We start from the raw sequence: 23921 nt of genomic DNA, 5'->3' as shown, positions 1-23921 counted from the left end.
TTGGCTTTTGCAATTGTCTTGTACAGCTTTGCAAAAAATATTAATGAAGTTAGCAAAAACTGAACATGATTGTTTTGAACAAAATGTATGTATATTAAAAAAATAGGCTATTGCATTATCTTGGTAAACAAATATCAAATTTCTAGCAACAAGCCATATTTATAAATAACAAAGAAATTGGAAATGGAAACAATGCAAAGACATAATGAAAAAATGGAGCATAATTCTAAGAATATTTGTGCAAGTTAACAAAAGGGAACAATCGAAACACAAAATGAAGTTAACAAAAGGAAGCAATGGAAAGACAAAATGAACAAATGCAACACAACTTTAAGAATATTTCTGAAAGTTAACATCATTGTCAATTGCATTTGTGAAATAAAATAACCATGAGGCTATTTATGAGTTTTACATAAGTGGTGCACCAATTCAACTGTCAAAATATAAAAAGTATCGTCTCTGATTTGTGCTAGGTTGCAACTCCAACATATTCCAAGGTAAAAAGTTTCCTGCTATTCGGTATCAGACTATGGTTATACTATATGGATCTAAACAGAATTCAAGGATCAAGGAACCCAAACAAGGCATTGAGAACCAGATACGAGTAGTGCATAAGCATACTTCCATAACGCTTCTCAACAAGATCCATCATTATGGGACGCTGCAGGTATGATCCATATAAATGATGAACATGTAATATGTTCAAAGGACAACTTTGACAAACACAGCAACAATTTGCCTAAGCAAATTGTCCCAAGACTGTTGGCAATTGTGGCATGTGAAAAAAGATGCCCAAAAATTACAGATCTTTGATGATTCACAAATTGTGGTGAATTGGATGAATGGAACAAATTCATTGGATAATTATAAATTTCAACCTATATTTCAGGAGATTCAACTTGCTTAAACAGAGTATTTAACACATTATGTTTCAACATGTTTACAAAGACAGGAACATGGAAACTGATGGACTGTCAAAAGCAAGATTACACTTGGTAGCATGAGCTTGGATCATTCAAGAGAGAGTGGAAAGAGAGCTCATGGAATGTCTTGACACACTTTTCATGCAATCATGGGATTGTTTAAATGTCAATATCTATATGTATATTTTTTTATGGCACTGTTTATGAACATATCTAGGACCTAATTTTTTATGAGACAAAACTGGTTTCAAACCTGTGATGTATGTCAGAATGACCATGATAGGGCTGTCATATTGACATTTTTGAAAACTGGTTATGAAGCAACATATCTTCTCAGCCATACTTTTATCACTTCCTATGCTTAAGCATATCTCTATATCTATATTTTTTTATGGGACTGTTTATGGACATATCTAGGAGCTAATTTCTTATGAGACAAAAATGGCTTCAAAGCTGTGATATATGTTAGAATGACTATGATAAGGCTGTCATATTGACATTTTTGAAAACTGTTTATGAAGCAAGATATGTTCTCAGCAATACTTTTATCACTTCCTATGCTTAAGGATATCTGTGAAATGCAGAAACATATATAATAAATGTAATTTTGTTTTCATAATAAAATAATTTTTTCTCTCTGAGCAGAATAAGGTAGTTGAACATCATATCAGAACCAATCTGGTTATAACTAGCTAACATGAGATTTTAATCTAAGGTTTAAATAGACAAAATGTCTTGATACATCATTATACGGAGCTAGTTGCATGCATTACCCAACTTCTACTTGTTGGGATCATCTCAAATAATATTATTGTTATGATTATAACAATTGATAATATTAATATTAATATTAATGTAAACACAGAATAAACAATGACAATTCCAGATTTGAATTCCAATATAATTGAATGAGAGAAAAAATATAAATGACCGAATACAGCTTAAATATCTATATTTTTTAAAACAATCACAGAGTAACTCGACTATAAATCTAGAGTAACTGAACCATAAACCTACACAATGCAAAAATTAAAAGCCTAACAAATTCACAAAAAGCAATTAATAGAAAAATTGACAAAAAGCAATTAGTCGAATAACATCGTACCTGGAACAAAGCCGAGCGTTCAAATTCCTTCTCGTCTAGACCATATTCATGCACAACAGAGCCTGTACCAAGAATCACAGCTTCACCTAGGTCATCTCGGCCCAAATGACAAGGAAGTCACATGGTGCTCGAAACTGACATTTACGGAAATTTCCATAAAAGCCATGCAGGTAAGAGAAACCCTCAGTATCACGGAAAAGCTTATAATTTTCGCAAACGAAACATTTCATCCCATATATAAACAAAAGCAAATGAACAACATCTAGTACCAATATAGCAAACCTTCAATTCAGCACTTCTTAACAAAGCAAATGAACTTAACACTAACTGTTACACAGTAATTTGTCACCATTGGTCACCGTCCCTATCGCCCCGTTTCCATACATTGGAGGACGCATTCCGGGACCTGTGAACAGTGACATAACCCAAAAACACTTGCATTATGTTCCCCTGAGTATGTACTTCATGTTCCTTGAAGACACCTTCTGCAAATTATCCCTGGAAAGTACTCTTTTTCCATTGGCGCAGGTCCATAGTATCTTACCCGTGCCAATCACTGAGATCCTCAAAAGAGGGCGCGACCATTGGCGCTCTGTCACAGAACAACACCCGCGCCAGCCCAGTTTGGTAATGATTTTTGACAAACGCACGCCCATCTGCTTTTTCCCTTCAGATCACGAAGTCTTTTGAGGGTAAAATCCATCTGATAGAGGTCGAGAGTCATCATCTATCCTTGACATCTATCCACAGTGGCTTTTCAAAGATAATGCCAATCCACAATGAGTGTCCTGGTTCATCGAATCTTTCTCCCTTGTCCATCTATAAATATCTGTCCTCATGCATTAGACAAGCTAGTTGTTGAGTTCTAAAGTTTTTGAAGGAATGCTAGTTGTGGTTACGCCTGTCGTGAGTGATAGTGAAGCATAGAGAGGTTATGCTGCCGGAGAGGAGGTACATTGTAAGACACATATAGTTGCTCGCCTAGCCAGAGGAGAGGTTCAACGTCAGAACCTTGGTTGTAACTTTTCCTGTCTATTATTCATTAATGAACGACTGCTATTATAGTTCCAATCTCATTGTCTATTATAGTGATGTTTGATTTATTTCCTTTCTGACTGAAATATAGTTGTGCCTTGGTGGATTTTATGCTTGTATCTGTTTCTTCCTTTGCATGTGCAGGTGTCCGTTTGCAAGGATTGTGACCTGCCGGAGCGAGGGAGCGGGAATACCAACTCTGCTTCAACTATAGCATTGGATTCCAGGTTGGTCTTCTTAATTCACCTTTAATGTACAACTAGGAACTTGCGTGGCAGCGTGAATTGATTGTGGCTAGTTCTGTTTTAGGCTAGTGGGATCGCCTCTGTCCGCAGAGGGGATTTACCTATCCAACAATTTGGTGACTTCGCTGGGGATTCGCTATTTGGAGTTTGTCTTGCATGTCAATTTTCTCTTGCTTGCTTGAGTGAATGAGCTTTCTGGGTCAGTTTCGAGATTGTTATTTACTGTTTGATCCATCTGAACACTGTCGGCCCGACCTGGGATCGTGTTATTTATTTTTTTAGCCGACAAGCTTAGTTGGCGCGGTTTTTACTCTGACAGTCGCGCCAGTTGGCGCATGTTGCTTAACAGCAACTCGCGCCAATCCTTTGGTAGCGCAAGTTGCAGGCTGACAGTCGCGCCAGCCCTGTGAATTTTGCCTGTGTGTTGGTTGGTAGCTCTTTCAACTCATATTTTTATCTTTTTTATATCTCTTACAGCCTCTGGAAGTGTGTTGAACCTCTGTTTGACTGGTTTTGCCTTTATCCTTCAGTTGTTTGCTTATTTCTATTGATTTTCGTCTCAGCCCTAGAGCATCTAGTGGCTTCGCATGTCTAGCCTTCTGTGGGAAGTTTCGGTCTTTTGATTTTCCAGTCAACTTGTTGGTTGTGTTCCGCACCTATCTAGTGGTTTGTTAAAGCTTGGTCTTCTATGCTTTGGGTGATTCACTTCTAGCTTCTTTGGATTTTGCTCGACTTCATTTGAACTTAGATTACATGGTTCATAGAAAGTCTTTGTGTTTCTCCTTGCTTGGATAGTTCATCTTGGTGTTTCAGAATTGGTTCCATTTCATTGAGTGAACTTGGTTTGTTTATACTTGTGAATATCTCTTAAAATTTGTTTAAATGCATCATACCATCTTAAAGGAAAGAAAAACAAAAGATCTTTTGCATCATATTAGTTAGCGTTTATTGTTATTTGTTGCTTTTAAAAAGAAAAAGAAAAATTTTCATTTCTTGTTATTAGCTGCATTAGGATCTTTGTTGTTTGCTGAGTGATCATTTCGTTTGTGTAAAGATCTCAACCCTCCTGTAGATAGAATTCATTGAATGAAATGATATAGTTTTGGCATGTAGTTCGCATTTAAGAAGTTTTTGAGATATCACATACGGTAGGACCAAAAAACTGAAACATAATTGAAGATAAACTTTAAAATAAACTCAATGAACATAACAACGCATTGGAACATAACGAAAACATTCTAGAGGTCTAGGTTAGAGACGTGTTCCGACATCTTTAAAACTGGTAGATTATCGTCGAGTGGTTGGGTGATTCCTCCACGGTGAAACGATAGGTGCCAATACGGACTGAGCTCCCACGTACCGTCGCGTATATACGGGAGACCCCACTAGGCTATCATCCTTTATCCATAGGAAGCCGAGTCTGCCGCCTTACAAGCCGTAATGCACTGAACACAACATTCGGGAAGATTGACTGCAGTACGGGAAGTCCTTGGTTTTCATCTGATTGCCAAGGTGTATAAGCAGTTTTACGGATTGTTTGGTAAACCTTTTTGCCTAGAGTCTCCAGAGTAGTCACTTTTGATCCTTTTCGGACTCCCTAAAAGAAAAGGTGCCTGTGAGCGTCTTGTCACTTCGTGCTCATTAAACATTCGAAGGAGACTAGAGTCATCTTTTGTCCTTTTCTCGACTCTTAAAACATGAAAAGGTCAAGTTGTGTCTTTGCGTCCTAAAATTTATTGACCACGATAACATTTACCCAATTAGATTTTGTTTGCGTTAGCTTGAGTAGGATTCTTTCTCGCTCAATGGAATCCTTCCCTGCGTCCACTGGCCAAGGTGTTCCCCCTGATGGAAACCCTAGTCCATTTCCTTCTGTTGGAAATGTCGGTGTTCAGTATATCGCAACTTTGTCTTTGCCTGGGTTAACCATCGGTTTGCCCGTAACTCGGTGGTCTCGAGTGTGATAACTCCTATTCCACCACCACCTCCTCCACCCGAACAACATCATGTTGATTCCAAGGTGGATCCTTCGCCTTCTTCGCCTATTGCTGCGTCCTCATCTTCTACTTCGCCTGGTGAAACTCTGGATTTAAGTAACCAGGTGGCTAAGAAGAAGAAGAAGAAGACCAAAAAGAAGAAGTCTCCCAAGGGAAAGGTCGCATCTACCACGAGTATACCTGAAGTAGAGCCACCCTCTGCTCCTCCGCGGAAGGCTAAGTTTCCTTGTCGATTATGCAAGGAGGATCATTTTCTTACTGATTTTCCTGTTATTCCCAGGGTCCTAGATATATGGTCCCGTGACCCAACTCGCCCCTCGTCGTTGCAGATTGACGATACCTTATCAGCTGGTAAGGGAAAAGGGAAGGTTCGTTTCCCTTGTCGACTTTGTGGAGGTAATCATCTCCTTCGCCTTTGTCAATTTATGGATGAAGCCTCCCGTCTGTTGGAAAGTCTGTCAGCTCCCTTACCCCAACTACCCGCTGGATATCAGCGTCTTTTTCCAACTGCAGATCCTCTCTCCGCTAGCCAAGAGATCAAGCATGATTCCTCTTTAGTCCAGCCTTCTCTTCCCGAACCTGGCTGTGCTCAGCCTGTTCCAGACCAGTCCCTGGTCGGAAAGAGTGTTGATTTACGTTCATCGTCTACGCACCACTTTGTTCCGGGAGCGTTTATCATCAAGGACGAACCATCTGAATCCAAACCAGACGAAAGTCCATAGGTCCAGATGACAGTTGACCCGGTTTTGCCTTCGGAAGTTCCATCCTCAGATGATATTATCACTGTAAAGAATGAAGACCACACCGTCCAAATTCTATACATAAACACAGACTCTAATGATCAAGTGAGCATCCCTCTCATTCCTTCGCAGCAGGAAGGAGGTTCATCAGAGTCATATCCGGCCGTTTATCCGGTCCCACCTCCATGCAACCTAGTTGTTTCCTTCAATTGGGATCAACTAGGCAATCCCCGGTTACCAGCTTCCATACCATTTCGAATTATAGTCCAAGTCTACCGAATGGTTATGGCCGGTGCCATTATTGATGAGGGATCTCCTGTGAGCATCCTTTCTTTAACAGCTTGGGAAGCACTTGGTTCGCCACTGCTTCTGCCTGAGGTAAGAAACCTTACAGGTTTTAATCGAGAAACCAGTCGACCTTTAGGAATTCTTCCCAATGTACCTATCACATTAGAAGGGAAGACCGTTCAGATGGGCGTCATGGTAGTCCAAGGTCCGTTAGATTACAATTTACTCCTTGGGCGAGACTATATTTATCGCATACGTGCAATTGTGTCCTCACTCTTCAGAGTGATGTGTTTTCCACACGAAGGAAGGACGATCAAGATCGTAGACCAACTTTCGTTCCCCGGTTCACACTTCACATGTAGTCATCTACCATTCCTAAATGGTCTTATTTCCACAGGAAATGCCTCAACATCCAGCTCGTCATTTTGATGACGGCAGCTGACCTGGGCAAGTGACTCAAGCCCGGGGGGCATGCATCCTCCTTTTCAAAATCGAGTCTTTCCAAGTGAACCTTCATTCCATCCACTCCGTGAATGCCATGAAGCTTGGGGGGCATGTACCTCGATTTGCATTATCATGCTAGGGGCATGCAAATTTATAACAAGCATAGTTTTTTTCGTTTCAAGCTTGTGTAAACATGAAACCGAATCCAAGCAGAGTTCTCCATGGTTCAAGCTTGTGTAAAAATGAACCCATACCTGATTTACATCCCGTGATTGCCTTTTATCTGCTAAATTCTACTAGATGAGCCTTGGTTGTTTCATTCCATCGCCACCATCTCTTTGGCCGGTCATATGCTTTCACTTGGTTGTTTATCCTTTCCTGAGGAACCACAGCGATGAGTGGTTTGTATTAGCCAGCCTCTTGACCATTACGTGTTTTGAGCAGTTCCACCATTACCGGAACCAGTTGCTACCCTTTATACCACTCGTTCCTCTAGGACGAGTCACCTTTAAGCTCTTTTCTAACTCGTAAAATATGAAAAGATTGCCGAGTATTTTTTCCTTTTTGACTCGTTAAAGAGAATAAAAATGGAGGTCCGCTTTCAGCTCTTTTTCTGACCATTTAAAGAGGAAAAGATTGCCGAGTCGCTCCTCTTGACTCGTTAAACGTTAATAAGGGGTGGTCGTTTTAAGTTCTTTTTGTCGACCGTTAAAACATAAAAAGATTACCGGGTTTTTGTCGTTTCAAACTCGTTAATGGTTACGGAACGACGTGATTTTGATCGCTTTTTTACTTTTTCAGGTCGAAATTACTATTTATGAAAAGTACTCCTCGATCGTAATGCTTGGGCGGTTCTTTCGGGCATTATTTTATACTTTTTCGGGCTCGAGAGACACAACTTTACGAAAAAGGACACCCCTGGAGTTTCCTTTTCTGCTGTCTTTTCAAACTCTCTAAACATGAAAAGACGCCGAGTTCTTCCTTTGTCAGACTCGTTAAAACCTAATGACATCGGATTTTGTCGAAATGACGCACCACAAGCATATGCTATCCCCATCAAGCTTGTTAAAAATAACTGGGGTACTCGCCAGAAATGGTGGGGGAAAAGAAAATTTTGGAACCATAATTATTATCGTGTCGGCAGTATGTCGCTCTTGAACATGGCACTTGTTTGCTTTCGTGTCTGGGTGGGGATATCTCATCTCATTTTTCACTGGCCTCCGTGGATTTGGGTAATCCTATTTGACCTCTCATCTACTCATTGCCTCGTCATCATGACCTTTGATACATTGATGTCAAATACTGCCAATTCCATTAATGTGCCGCCGATATGTTCAAGAGAAGTTGACCTCTGAAAAGAAACAACCTCCATCTGATAGTTCACATAATCTTGATTCACAACATTATCTCTCTGTCTCGTGTCGATGATGTGGGAAACATTATGGCCCACCTTCGATCAAGGTCACTTCCTGTCGACTTCAGCTCATTATCCAGGAAGCTGATCTAGAGACTCCCTTCCGGTGCCTTGGAGCCTGCATGCCTCAATGGCAGGTTCTTCGCGTTCGACGTGAGGTTTTCATCATTGGCCTCCGATCGAATGATTCTACGGGTGTTTGACGCCAGCTCATTAATTCGCACGCCGTAGATTGTACCTATAGTACCTTGAGGGCCATTGTCATTATTGGTGGTACCTCTCGCGTCTATTAACAATTTCCACTATTGACTGGTAATCAGACGATGTTCATGCATGTTCGACTTCAGCTCATATATTCGCATGCTTGAACTTGTACTCTTGTTCGGGCCGAGATGGAGCGCAAGACCCTGGATTGTGTCTGTTGTAATCCAGGCGTGATTCTTGATACATGACTCATTCACTGGATGGCTGCGACCATGCCTGAGTCTAGTCATTGATCCTAACTAGATGGCTGCGTCCATACTATGGATCTCGATTATTTATGTACTCTCTTATGGATGGCTGCGACCATACCACTTACATCATGTAATTGAACTATCAGTCATGTCTCTCAATGCAGATCCTCGGCGGCAGCTATATGTGTGTTCTTGTGTGTTCCTATAAAGCATTTCACCCCTCTCTCTCCCTCTCGGACTTCATGCTTTAGGGGGCATCTGTTACACAGTAATTTGTCACCATTGGTCACCGTCCCTATCGCCCCGTTTCCATACATTGGAGGACGCATTCCGGGACCTGTGAACAGTGACATAACCCAAAAACACTTGCATTATGTTCCCCTGAGTATGTACTTCATGTTCCTTGAAGACACCTTCTGCAAATTATCCCTGGAAAGTACTCTTTTTCCATTGGCGCAGGTCCACAGTATCTTACCCGCGCCAATCACTGAGATCCTCAAAAGAGGGCGCGACCATTGGCGCTCTGTCACAGAACAACACCCGCGCCAGCCCAGTTTGGTAATGATTTTTGACAAACGCACGCCCATCTGCTTTTTCCCTTCAGATCACGAAGTCTTTTGAGGGTAAAATCCATCTGATAGAGGTCGAGAGTCATCATCTATCCTTGACATCTATCCACAGTGGCTTTTCAGAGATAATGCCAATCCACAATGAGTGTCCTGGTTCATCGAATCTTTCTCCCTTGTCCATCTATAAATATCTGTCCTCATGCATTAGACAAGCTAGTTGTTGAGTTCTAAAGTTTTTGAAGGAATGCTAGTTGTGGTTACGCTTGTCGTGAGTGATAGTGAAGCATAGAGAGGTTATGCTGCCGGAGAGGAGGTACATTGCAAGACACATATAGTTGCTCGCCCAGCCAGAGGAGAGGTTCAACGTCAGAACCTTGGTTGTAACTTTTCCTGTCTATTATTCATTAATGAACGACTGCTATTATAGTTCCAATCTCATTGTCTATTATAGTGATGTTTGATTTATTTCCTTTCTGACTGAAATATAGTTGTGCCTTGGTGGATTTTATGCTTGTATCTGTTTCTTCCTTTGCATGTGCAGGTGTCCGTTTGCAAGGATTGCAAGGATTGTGACCTGCCGGAGCGAGGGAGCGGGAATACCAACTCTGCTTCAACTATAGCGTTGGATTCCAGGTTGGTCTTCTTAATTCACCTTTAATGTACAACTAGGAACTTGCGTGGCAACGTGAATTGATTGTGGCTAGTTCTGTTTTAGGCTAGTGGGATCGCCTCTGTCCGCAGAGGGGATTTACCTATCCAACACTAACTAAATGAATTTAACAGAGTTGTTAACAAAGCAACCTTCCGTTCTAGGAGTAATATCAGAGTCGAATATTCATACATCCATAACAGAATTACAAACTTGAACAAACATTATGGACCAAAGTAAACATACACATAAATTATACGAGCGAAAAACCTTGAATACACGCCTAAGACAGGAAACCGTGCAGTTACAAAACAGACTCCAATCTTCAATATTTTAACATTTCAAACAGTTCAAAAACCCCAATTTATTTAGATCTTCATGTGCAAAAACAGTTCAAACTACAAAAGACTGCCACTCAATCTGTACCAAGAACCATAGCTTCACCCAGGTCGTCTAGGCCCAAATGATAAGGAAGTCATATGGTGGTCGAAACCGACATTTACGGAAATTTCCATAAAACCCATGCAGGTAACAGAAACCCACAGTATCACGGCAGGCAGGAACCGCATTGTGTTTTCACCGCAGACAATACAACAAATACAAACAAAAAATCGCACAGATTGCAGAGCTAAATAACCAAGTAACAATAATAACCCAAAGGGCGCGAATAGGGTAAAACCCAAGTCGAGTAACTTTCCAGGATCTCGAGCAGGGACAGTTGTCCGCCGATAAGACCACCACAGCACATGCCGTAACCCAAGTTAATTGTAAATCAATCTGAATTTATTACCAAATCAATTGTATACTGTCCGATTCATACCAGCGTTACACATCCGCTTGGGAGTCACGGGACCACGTGCCCTTCACCTCGAACGATGCGAAGCCCCCAATAAGACCCCAAAACCTTTCCACCCCCAAAACCTTGGTTCGACTTAGGTTATATGGTTCATATAATCAAAAATCACGTCGGTCAACCAACGGCCAGCGATCGATCGATCGCATATAGTCCCCGGCAGGGATCACGGAGTAACTCGACTATAAACCTAGAGTAACTGGACCATAAACCTACACAATGCAAAAATTAAAACCCTAACAAATTGACAAAAAGCAAGTAATACAAAAATTGACAAAAAGCAATTAGTAGAATAACACCGTACCTGCAACGAAGCCGAGCGTTCGAATTCCTTCTCGTCTAGACCATATTCATGGACAACCCAGCCTGTGCCAGTACCATGAGAAAATGTGCAAATGACGAAATTGGTTAACGAAGTCTGCACACAAAACCCTCAGTATTCAACCAGAATGCCATTAACTTATAATGCTCAAATAACCATGGACTGTTGCATGCAGGTAACAGAAACCCTCAGTATTTAACCAGAATGCCATTAACTTATAATGCAGTAGCCGAACTTAACCTCTAAACAATACAACCAAGAATCACAGCTTCACGCAGACATTTACCGAAATTTCCATAAAACCCATGCAGCTAAGACAAACCCTCAGTATTCAACCAGAATGCCATTAACTTATAATGCTCAAATAACCATGGACTCTTGCATGCAGGTAACAACAACCCTCAGTATTTAACCAGAATGCCATTAACTTATAATGCAGTAGCCGAACTTAACCTCTAAACAATACAACCAAGAATCACAGCTTCACGCAGACATTTACCGAAATTTCCATAAAACCCATGCAGCTAAGACAAACCCTCAGTATTCAACCAGAATGCCATTAACTTATAATGCTCAAATAACCATGGACTCTTGCATGCAGGTAACAACAACCCTCAGTATTTAACCAGAATGCCATTAACTTATAATGCAGTAGCCGAACTTAACCTCTAAACAATACAACCAAGAATCACAGCTTCAAGCAGACATTTACCGAAATTTCCATAAAACCCATGCAGCTAAGACAAACCCTCAGTATTCAACCAGAATGCCATTAACTTATAATGATCAAATAACCATGGACTCTTGCATGCAGGTAACAGCAACCCTCAGTATCTAACCAGAATGCCATTAACTTATAATGCAGTAGCCGAACTTAACCTCTAAACAATACAACCAAGAATCACAGCTTCACGCAGACATTTACCGAAATTTCCATAAAACACGAACAGGCAGGAACTCCACCGCAGACGAAAAATCGCACAGACTGTAGAGCTAAACAAGCAAGTAACAATACCAACCCAAAGGCCGCGAAGACAGTAAAACCCAAGCTGAACTTTCCAGCATCTCGAGGAGGGACAGCTGGCCGGCGATCAGACCACCACAGCGCATGCCGACCACAGCTAAGACAAACCCTCAGTATTCAACCAGAATGCCATTAACTTATAATGCTCAAATAACCATGGACTCTTGCATGCAGGTAACAGAAACCCTCAGTATTTAACCAGAATGCCATACAGTAGCCGAACTTACCAAAGCCACACCGAGCAGGCAGGAACTCCACCGCAGACGAAAAATCGCACAGACTGCAGAGCTAAACAAGCAAGTAACAATACCCGAGCAGGCAGGAACTCCACCGCAGACGAAAAATCGCACAGACTGCAGAGCTAAACAAGCAAGTAACAATACCAACCCAAAGGCCGCGAAGACAGTAAAACCCAAGCCGAACTTTCCAGCATCTCGAGGAGGGACAGCTGGCCGGCGATCAGACCACCACAGCGCATGCCGACCACAGCTAAGACAAACCCTCAGTATTCAACCAGAATGCCATTAACTTATAATGCTCAAATAACCATGGACTCTTGCATGCAGGTAACAGAAACCCTCAGTATTTAACCAGAATGCCATACAGTAGCCGAACTTACCAAAGCCACACCGAGCAGGCAGGAACTCCACCGCAGACGAAAAATCGCACAGACTGCAGAGCTAAACAAGCAAGTAACAATACCCGATCAGGCAGCAACTCCACCGCAGACGAAAAATCGCACAGACTGCAGAGCTAAACAAGCAAGTAACAATACCAACCGAAAGGCCGCGAAAACAGTAAAACCCAAGCCGAACTTTCCAGCATCTTGAGGAGGGACAGCTGGCTGCCGATCAGACCACCACAGCGCATGCCGACCACGTGCCCTTCACCTCGAACGATGCGAAGCGCGTAATAAGACCCCAAAACCTTTCCACCCCCAAAACCTTGGTTCGACTTAGGTTATATGGCAAATATAATCAAAAATCGCGTCGGTCAACGCAAAGTCAGCGATCTATCGATCGCATATAGTCCCCGACAGGGACTAATAACATGCATTATAGAATAATTTGGCACATTGATACCATTTTTACATTTAAAAAAAAATATGAATTTTCACTCATATAGTGTAAAATGATTTAGTATATATCCAATAATTAATTATAACTATTAATTAATTATTTAGTGAAAGAATTAAAGTTATATCTAATAAGTAACTAATTAGTGAAAATATTTAAATTACATCTAATAAATAATTATTTAGTGAAATAATTGATAATAATATGTTAAAGTGGAGTGAATTATATTATATATTAATATTAAACAATAAAATATAAAGTCAAAAATATTTCCAAGTATATATTACTCTTTTGTTTGTTTGTAAAGTAATGTGAGTCCTGAAATGGATCGCATTTCTAATATGTGGCTTGAGTAGTTGTGATCTAGGGGCGTCTAAGCTATAAAAATAATTTGAGTCCTAATATGTAGCTTGAGTAGTTTGGGGTTGTACCTGGCCTGGGCTACATCAACCCTTAACCTGGCTAGATTTTTGCCCTTGGGGTTTTGAATAAGTAGCCTTTTCACTACAAAATGTCTTAACAAAAATCCTATTACGGTCTATTCTACGCCCACTAGGCATGTATGTATTAAAAATAAAAAAATTAAAAAGAAAGATGAATTAACAAATAACATGTATATTTAAAATTAGATGATATTTATAAATATCACACACACATATATATGAGTAGTCTGTAAGTGCCATTTTTTGAAATTTTTGGAATAAAGATTTCTTGAAATCACAAATTTGAATTCTCAACTCTTTATAATAAAAATACTTTAAATTTTTTTCAAAGTGCTCAATCCATAAAAATAAAAAATATCTTTCAAATAACAAAAAAAATCATAATTTAGCCAAAAATTATTTAACCAAATTCCAACCAAAAACTTTAAAACCTGTAATAAATATTTTCCTATTTCTTAGACCTAAAATACTCTCCAAGATCCATTTGCCCTCGTCACTAGTAAATTCTTTATTTTTTCTATCTTGGCTTTCATTTATTTTTCAATTTGGAAGTTTTATCTTTTTTAATCATAAAAAATCATATGGCACCACTTGAGATTATGTGACAAGTGCATGGTTATTTCTCAAAAGAACGTTTGCTTAATGTGATTTCACTAGTTCATTTCTCAAAAGAACGTTTAATGTGATTTCACGTGGGAACTAAACTTTGTAAATAGGATTGATTTTAAAAACGAATATATATACATATATTTAATTTTAATGTGGATAGAGTTAACAAAACATTACATAACAAAACATTACATGATATTTTGTAATATCTTTGTTAGGTATAAATTTGAGTTAACAAAATATTATATAACACATTACATAACATTATACAACATCATTGTTAGGGTATCAATTTGAGAGACATTTATGCTTATCATGTAATTTTTTTATGACGGGTTTCTTTTTATTATTGCCCTTCATATGATTTTACATATTTACTTTTGCTTATTGGAATAATAATTATTATACGTAATTTTGTTTATTTTTGTAAAAAAAAAAACAATTTAGTTATTAGGTAGCATTTAACATAATATCATCAAATTGAAAAAAATTCATATAAAATATTTCATGTGTGAATACAACACCATTAAAAACATGAAGAGCAAATATTTTCTTTTAATTATTTAAGATTCTCTTTTGTTTAACATCTTTCCAAATTTCACATACTCTATCCCAGTCAACTATTAATGAATCAAGTCTTAGTAATGAGACTCTCATCAATGAATCTAATATGACCAATGATAATTTTGTTCTTCGTACATCTTTGATTATGTTTTGTCTTGAGAATCCTCTCTCACATGCCATTGTACTTGCAAGTATAGTAAGTATTGCTTGTCATAACTTTGACATGTTTGGAAAATTTGTATGTAACTTAGTGGCACAAAAAATCCTCCAAGCATTTTTTTTATGGATGAACCCTCACAATACCAACAAATGCATGTACTCTTTCAAGCTTCAAAATCCAATGATTTTTTGCTTTATTCCCCCTCACATATAGTATGTTGCAAGTGTTGAAAAATCTTCTGAAGCCAAAGCTTTGAATTCTCTTCTCTACCACAAACATCTTGTATATAATGACAAGAGATATACAATCTTATAGAGTTAAAAAAAAAAAGAAATATTAGGGAATCTTCCATTCAAATTTTGTACTAGAGCTTGAACATATTCTTTTGCAAGTTCTTTGCAACTCACCTATGAACCACTAATGTAAGCTTTCCATCATTGTTTTTGTGTATCCAGAAAGTCACCATATGCATGTGGAATTGCTACAAATGGCAATGTTGAAATGTGGCAACAAGAATATTCCAATTTAATTTGTCCTTGAATTAAATTGTGAATTAAAATCGAATTTAGTCTTAACAGCTACTTGGAAATAATTAATTAGTTTATTTTAAATTAATTAGTTGAAGAAATTCAAGATAGAAGTCTTTCTAAAGTCATGCAAGAGTTATCCCTTAAATTAAGGATATGAGATTGAGTTATATTTGAATTGTAATTAGTTAACTCAGTTTACTGAGTTAAGTTCAGTTAAATTAGTTCCAAACTGTTTGAGGAACTAATAGAGAATTAACAGTCACTTGATGCATGCATGCACTCAACTAGTGCTACTCCAGTTAACTTAAGATTCCCTCATCAAAAACTCATGCATGTCTATTCTGAGAAAGACCCAGTTGAGATTAAAGTCAAGGACAGTGTACTATCAGTTGCATGTGTTTTCTTATAAAGAAAACTCATGCATGCAGTCAAGGCATCATCCTTGAAGATTGCGTAGTTTTGGAGGCTTGATCATCCACTGGGTAGGAGATCATCTAGTTGGTAACAAGAGGATCATCCCAGAGGAACAACACAAGGAAATAGGAGCTTGGAGGGCTTAGAGGAAGGCTGGAGAGAAGCCAAGATTTCCTGTGAGCATATGTGAGGATTGTACTGAGAGCTGGTTAGCTGTGAAAGCTAAGGCTTTGTATAATTCCTATGTATTTCCACCATGTATGATAGTATAATAGTGTGAGGTTTTTAGCCGAGGCTTCCCCCAAAGTATTTTCATGTGTATTTTGCATTGATTCTGCTTCTTCTGGTTATATTTTTCAGCTCGATCTTTAAGCTTCCGCAAAATTGATAGCAAAAGTAGGTTATAGTATTCTGCTTTGATTTATATTGCATTATCGAGTTAACCTACCACCATATTTTCTACATGGTATCAGAGCTGGATTTGTAGAAAATTTCTACACGGTATCAGAGTTAGATTTGTAGAATTTTTCTACATGGTATCAGAGCTAGATTTGTAGAAATTTTCTACATGGTATCAGAGCTAGATTTGTAGAAATTTTCTACATGGTATCAGAGCTGTGAACAGTATACTGAGAAGAGAATTTGAAGTTAGAAGTTCGGGGTTACAAGTGCAAATTGAATTCATATCATACTTCAAGGTTGTCCAATGGTGTTATATGGCTTGAGACTCGAGTATGCCTTGGAAGGTAGCTCGAATTACATAGCATGGAAAGATAGAATGGAGGCTGTATTAGAAGACAATGGCTTGAAGGAATTCATTGATCAAGAAATCCCAAAGCTAGCTTCAACTAATGCACAAGAGTTGGCTGAGTGGAAGAAGTGTGTGGTGAAGGCAAGATGGATCATCCTTGAGGGAGTTCGAGACCATATTGTCTCGAGTCTCCATGGGAAGGATACTCCATTTTCAATGTGGAAGACATTGAAGGACCTCTACCAGAACAGTAGCAACTAGAGGAAATTGGCGCTTAATGATAAGCTTCGAAGAATCAAGATGGAGAAGGGCGATACTATTTCCACATATCTGAACAAGCTCACCACCTGCAGAGATGAGCTTGGCAGTGTGGGAATAACTACTACCGATGATGATATGGTGAGCCTCACTCTCCTTGGCCTTCCAAAGAGTTGGAATAGCTACCAGGACTCTGTGAATGGAAGGGAGAAACTGTCAGATTGGGAATGACCGTGGTCAGATCTTATGTAGGAGGAGATCAGGAGGAGCACACGAGATGGTTCTTCACCAAGGATGATGATGAAGAAAATCTGGCCTTAGCAAGTAAGGTAAGGAAAGGGAAGGGGAAGGCTTCCCATTTCGAATTGAATTCTTCTCATGGAGGGAAGAAGGGTGATATGTCTAAGTAAGATGCTTTAATTGTCACAAGATGGGACATTATGCGACTAATTTCCCATCAAAGAAGTCCAAGAAGGGATCCTCGGAAGGTGAGGCATTAGCCTCTCAGTTCGAAATGGACTTTACCCTCATCACATGCATGGTGTCATCGATGATGGGTTGTGTCTGGTATCTTGACAGTGGAGCCTTATTCCACATGACCAGTGATAAAAAGTTATTCCTTGGAGGAGAAATACCTCAAGATGTGCATAGAGATGGGTGATGACGAAAGGTATAGTGTTTCAGGAGTGGGCACGGTTGCTTTTCAGAGGGAGCATGGAGCTCCTCTCACCTTGACAGATGTGAAGTATGTGCCTAGATTGAAGAAGAACTTGGTATCAGTCGCGATGTTGGAGGACAAAGGCTACGATGTTGTCTTCAGTAAAGGAAAGGCGTTCTTAAGACACAGAGTCATGGGTCAGACCAAGAGGATAGGGATTCAGGTGAAGAATCTCTATAAACTAGAGGTAGATGATTGTGTAGCATTGAGTGTGAAAGCAGAATTGGTGCAAGCCAAGACATTGGCGAGTTGTGGCACAGGCGGTTGGGCCATTTGCATCATGGGGCTTTAAAGATAATGCAACAGATATCTATAGGACTTCCCAAAGGTAAACTTGAGCAAGTTGACACATGAAAAGGTTGTACCTTGGGAAAGTACACCAAGTCTTCCTTTCATGATCGATACAGTCGAGCAGAGGCTATCTTAGAGCGAGTTCATACTGATTTGTGTGGACCATTCTCGATGGCATCCATAGTGAAGCAAAGGTATTTTGTGATTTTCATTGATGACTTTTCTCGTAAATGTTGGATTTATTTCATGCAGAAGAAGGACCAAACCTTCACAAACTTTTGTGAGTTCAATGCTTTGGTTGAGAAAGAGTCAGGGAAGAAGACCAAGGCCTTGAGAAGTGACGATGGTAGAGAATATGTCTCTCAAGAGTTTAAGGACTTCTGTGCAGCGGAAGGAATTAAACGAGAGTTGATGACACCTCATAACACACAACGGAATGGGGTGGTTGAGAGGAAGAATAGAACTATTGTAGGGGTAGCACGAGCAATGCTGCATGACCAAGGCCTACCACTTCACTTGTGGGTTGAGGCATGCGACACAACGGTCTATTTGCAGAATAGAAGTCCACATCACATACTTGGGATGAAGACACGAGAGGAAGCATTCTCTGGTAAGAGACCAGATATGGGTCGCTTTAGGATCTTTGGCTCATCGGTATATTGTCATGTGACAAAGGATGCATGGAAGAAGCTTGAGCTGACAACAGAGTTGGGGATATTTGTGGGGTACATTGATACACTTCACAACTATCGAGCGTACTTGCCTACTTGTCAGAGGACAATGGTTCGCAGAGATCTCAAGTTTGATGAGCAGAAGGCCATGCGAGTTTCCCTTGAGAGGGAGCTCCAACTACAAGCTATGGAGGAACTGTTGGTTCCTAAGGAGGAGGAGCCTCAAACTGATGCGAAGCAGCTGCATGCAGAGGTTCCAGGAGTGGTTACATCCACTCAAGCAGAGTCTTCCAGAGATGGACAGAAGCGCACAAGAGAAGCTGACAGATTGTTGGAGGATGTGAGAGAGAATATGGGAGCACCATCTTCTCAGCGCAGACAAAGGAGGTCACCTGAGAGGTACACTAGATACACGGCCCTTAGGGGAATGTGTTGAGACCGAGCCATCTTCCTTTGAGGAAGTAGTGCAGCAGCCGATTTGGGTTGATGCTATGGTGGAGGAGTTTGACTCCATAGTTCGTAAAGTGTTTGGGACGTGGTCCCGATACTGGAGAACAAGTTAGTTGTGAGTTCCCATTGGATTTACAAGGTAAAGCAAGCTGTTGATGGTAGTGTGGAGAAGCATAAGGCAAGATTTGTTGCCTGTGGCTTTTCACAGGTCGAGAGGATCATGTTGCTACAGTATATTTCGATAGAGGAGCAAGATGCTGACATTTTGACAAAGGCATTGTCAAAGTGTAAATTCGAGTTCCATAGAGACAGGATCGGGGTGGCAGATAATCCCTTTCTTGTTGAGAGGGAGTGTTGAAATGTGGCAACAAGAATATTCCAATTTAATTTGTCCTTGAATTAAATTGTGAATTAAAATCGAATTTAGTCTTAATAGCTACTTGGAAATAATTAATTAATTTATTTTAAATTAATTAGTTGGAGAAATTCAAGTTAGAAGTCTTTCTGAAGTCATGCAAGAGTTATCCCTTAAATTAAGGAGATAAGATTGAGTTATATTTGAGTTGTAATTAGTTAACTCAGTTTACTGAGTTAAGTCTAGTTAAATTAGTTCCAAACTGTTTGAGGAACTAATAGAGAGTTAACAGTCAGTTGATGCATGCATGCACTCAACTAGTGCTACTCCAATTAACTGAATATTCCCTCATCAGAAACTCATGCATGTCTATTATGAGAAAGACCCAATTGAGATTAAAGTCAAGGACAATGTGCTATCAGTTGCATGTGTTTTCTTATAAAGAAAACTCATGCATGCAATCAATGCATCATCCTTGAAGATTGCGCAGTTTTGGAAGTTTGATCATCCACTGGGTAGGAGATCATCTAGTTGGTAATAGGAGAATCATCCCAGAGGAACAATGCAAGGAAATAGGAGCTTGGAGGGCAGAGAGGAAGGCTGGAGAGAAGCCAAGATTTATTGTGAGCATCTGTGAGTATTGTACTAAGAGTTGGCTAGCTGTGAGAGCTAAGGCTTTGTATAATTCCTATGTATTTCCACCATGTATGATAATACGATAGTGTGGAGTTTTTAGTTGAGGCTTTCCCCAAAGTATTTTAATGTGTATTTTGCATTGATTCTTCTTCTTTTGGTTATATTGTTCAGCTCGATCTTTAAGCTTCCGCAAAATTGATAGTAGAAGTAGGTTATAGTATTCTACTTTGATTTATATTGCATTATCGGGTTAACCTACCACCAAATTTTCTACAGGGTATCAAAATTGGATTTGTAGAAAATTTCTACATGGTATCAGAGCTGGATTTGTAGAAATTTTCTACATGGTATCAGAGCTGGATTTGTAGAAATTTTCTACAGGAAATTCATACTTATGCACAATTCCCTCCTTATCAGTGATTTCTAGATAGCCAATTTTAGAGGCATATTAAAATTTAGATAAGTAAGATGTGCCATATTCAAATGTGTCACTTCTTAGTAACCATTTTTTCAAAGTGTTTATTGTAACAACTATGGTTTCTCCTAAAGAGGTAACATCAATCTACTCTTCCTAGAATTTCTTATACAACTTGTTTAGTTCAAACATTGCATTTGCAAGCATATGCAAACAAAATTGAATAGAAAATATTATTGCCTTACCATACCATGAGTCATTCCTTTCATTTTTCCTCAAAGTCAATATGGGAGGCATCAATACAACAAGTCTTTCAATGAATCGTCCTCTTGAATGTCATCTCATTATGTGGATTTGAAAAGCTTAAAGAGTTTCAAGTTACATAAGTTCTTGTAGAGAAATAAGTTCAATATTTCTTTTAGTAGAATTTTGCACCCAAGTATATACCTTGTTTGCCAATTTCTCAACAAATAATAATTCAGGTATTCTTTTGGAAGCATTTGATGTAGCTAAAGCTTCACAGTGAGCAATACAATGAATACCTAGAAGATAGGGTAGTTTTTCAAAAAAGTAACAAATCCATTTTCATTTCCAGTCATTGATGATGCATCATCTATGGAAACTGCTATTGATCTTTTATTTGAAAGGTCCCTTACTTCCTTGAAATCACTGACTTCATCGTATGTTGTTTTATCCTCTTCCATCAAAAATAATTACGAGTTTTAAAAAATGTGAAATTGGAGGCCCCAACTCTTGTGATCCTAGAAATGTGGCATAAACTATGAGATGTTTCTATAAACTAGGATATGTACTTTCATCTAACATCAATGAATAAAAATGATTACCCGACATTCTTGTTATGTGTACCTCTTCCAGAGACTCAGATATATAAAAAATGATTTTTTTTTTTTTTTGCGGCCATGTGATTAGTATATGATATGTAATCTTTATTCTTTGACATGTTGGGTGTATGGTCGAGCTTCCTCATGTGTTTCACAATATATGCAATTCATAAATACTTATCCTTAATGTATTGTCTCTCTCAACCACTTTCACTTAGTTTTCGATTCCTCATGAAACTCCCATTTCACTTCTAGTTTTTTTTTTTCTTTTCTTTTGTGTGCTAGGTTTTTCACCTTGAATTTTTTCAATGGATTATTCATTATATCCGAATATGTCCAAGTCTTCATTCATATTACAATTAAGCACCTCTTTATTAGAATATGAAACTTGCAATGTAGTAGACCATCCGAAAAAACTTTTTGATAGAAGGTTGACTCTTTTTTGTTTGATACATTTTTTTTGTAATCTAGAGAAACTTGGCAGCTTACATGACACAGGGATACTACATCCAATCGTCCTCTCCATAAAGCGAGTCACAACCAGGGAGAATTGAACCTTGGGATCTTTTAGTTATCACAGACTCACATTATTTTGATTGCCAAATGAGTTGCCCCCTGAGATTGTTTGAGACATTTTTTTATATGATAACTACATAATAAAAAATTGAAAGTAATTAGATGTTGCATAAACATGCCATAAAATTTATAATTCCTACTTGAAATATCAAACAACAACATATAGAAATAAAACAATAATACTATTATTTCTTCTTATGCAATATAATTTTAATATTATAACAATAATAAACATATTAAGAAAGTTATTGTATTATTTGTATTAAATTTCGTGAAATGTAAGGAGCTCACTTCTCTTTTTATTTTCGTGAAGGCAAGAAATATCTCTTACATACATTCCATATGAGATACTAATTATTTTGATTAATTAAATAATAATAAAAAATAAAAATAAAATTGTGATATAGCTCTTATTATAGAATAATCAACTTTATCTTATTAGATTATTTACTATGATTTTAAAGCATACTTTCAAACTTATAACCTTTAATTTTTTATGAATAAGCGTGATTTTAGAAATAAATAGATTCGAATCAAAACTCATTTACTATGATTTTAAAGCATATTTTCAGTGTTACACAATCATTAATTTTTTATGAATGAACGTGACTTTAAAAATAAATAAATTCAAATTATGAGTAAAATCTTTTGGGGATAATTTATGGACATTGTATAATCCTAGCCTTGATATGTGAGACTTATTATTTTTTATTAATTAAAAAAATAATGATCTAGCTCTGATTATTGAATAATCTTCTTTATCTTATTAGATTATTTAATATGATTTTGAAGTATACTTTTAGTGTTATACAACCATTAAATTTTTATGAAATAAACGTGACTTTAGAAATAAATAAATTCAAATTAAAACTCAGTTACTATGATTTTAAAGCATACTTTCAGTCTTAATCAACCATTAAATTTTATCAAAAAACTCGACTTTAGAAACAAAATAAAAATCAAATTAAAACCCACAAGTAGAATTAACAGTGCTCGTCCTCATACCTCTCTTGTTCAATGGGAAAGTTGTAGCCAAAGGGAAAGAGACTATCACCATCAATTGGCCAAGGCAGAAGTTGAAACTTTGGGAACCATTCGCCACAGAAACATAGTGAAGCTTTATTGTTGTTTGTCCAATATGCATTCTAATATATTGGTCTATGAATACATGCCTAATGGGAACTTGTTTGAAATTTTGCATAGAAATAATAATTTGGATTGGCCAACATGACACAAGATTGCATTAGGGACAACTCATGGATTATCTTATCTTCACCATCATTTCTCCCCTAGAATTATTCATAGATATGTGAAGTCTACCAATATCTTGTTGGATCAATTTTATGAGGCGAAGATTGTTGATTTTGGTCTTGCAAAAGTTCTTCAAGATTGTAACAGAGGAGGGGATTCAACAATTTTTGTAGGCACTCAGGTTACATTGCTCTTGGTAAGTTTACCCTCCCTTTTGCCCGACCTATGTGTTCCATTTTCTTCCTTGATGTTTCCCACACAAGGTTCTTTGCTTTTAAGTAGTGTGTTTTTGTAACAGGTTTTGTAGTCCTTGATATTTAAAATTATTGAGATATTCATTTTATTAATATTTTTTGCAAATGGATGAACCCTGAATTATACCTTGTTTATCCAATTTTCTGCAGAACATGCATACTCTTGGAAGGTTTTAGAAAAAAACATGTTTACAATTCTGTTGTGGTTTTGCTGGAACTCATAATTGGAAAATGACCCATTGATATGGAGCTTGGGAGAACAAGGATATTGTTTGTGGTACTTCTCACAAAATATATGAGAAGGAAGATGCACTTGTGGTTCTTGACTTGAAGATTTCCATGTCATTTAAGGAAGAAATGCTTCGAACTTTGAGAATTGCAGTATCATGTACACACAAACTATTAGCATTGTGGCCTTCTATGAGAGAAGTTTTGCAACTGCTGCAAGTTGTAGATCCTTGTAAAAGTTGATAAATTTTGAACTTCAAAGAAAACCCTAATTGTAAACTACTACTGCCTAAACGAGAGTTTTTCCTAGCCCCTGGATGATGAATGAGCCATGTATGATAATTGTCGAATGTTCAATTGTTAGCA

Source organism: Pinus tabuliformis, chromosome 4_1 (genome assembly GCF_031772625.1).
Source record: "Pinus tabuliformis cultivar Carrire ecotype Pingquan chromosome 4_1, CPIR1, whole genome shotgun sequence".
Classification (NCBI taxonomy): Eukaryota; Viridiplantae; Streptophyta; class Pinopsida; order Pinales; family Pinaceae; genus Pinus; species Pinus tabuliformis.
This window is presented reverse-complemented; position numbering follows the sequence as displayed.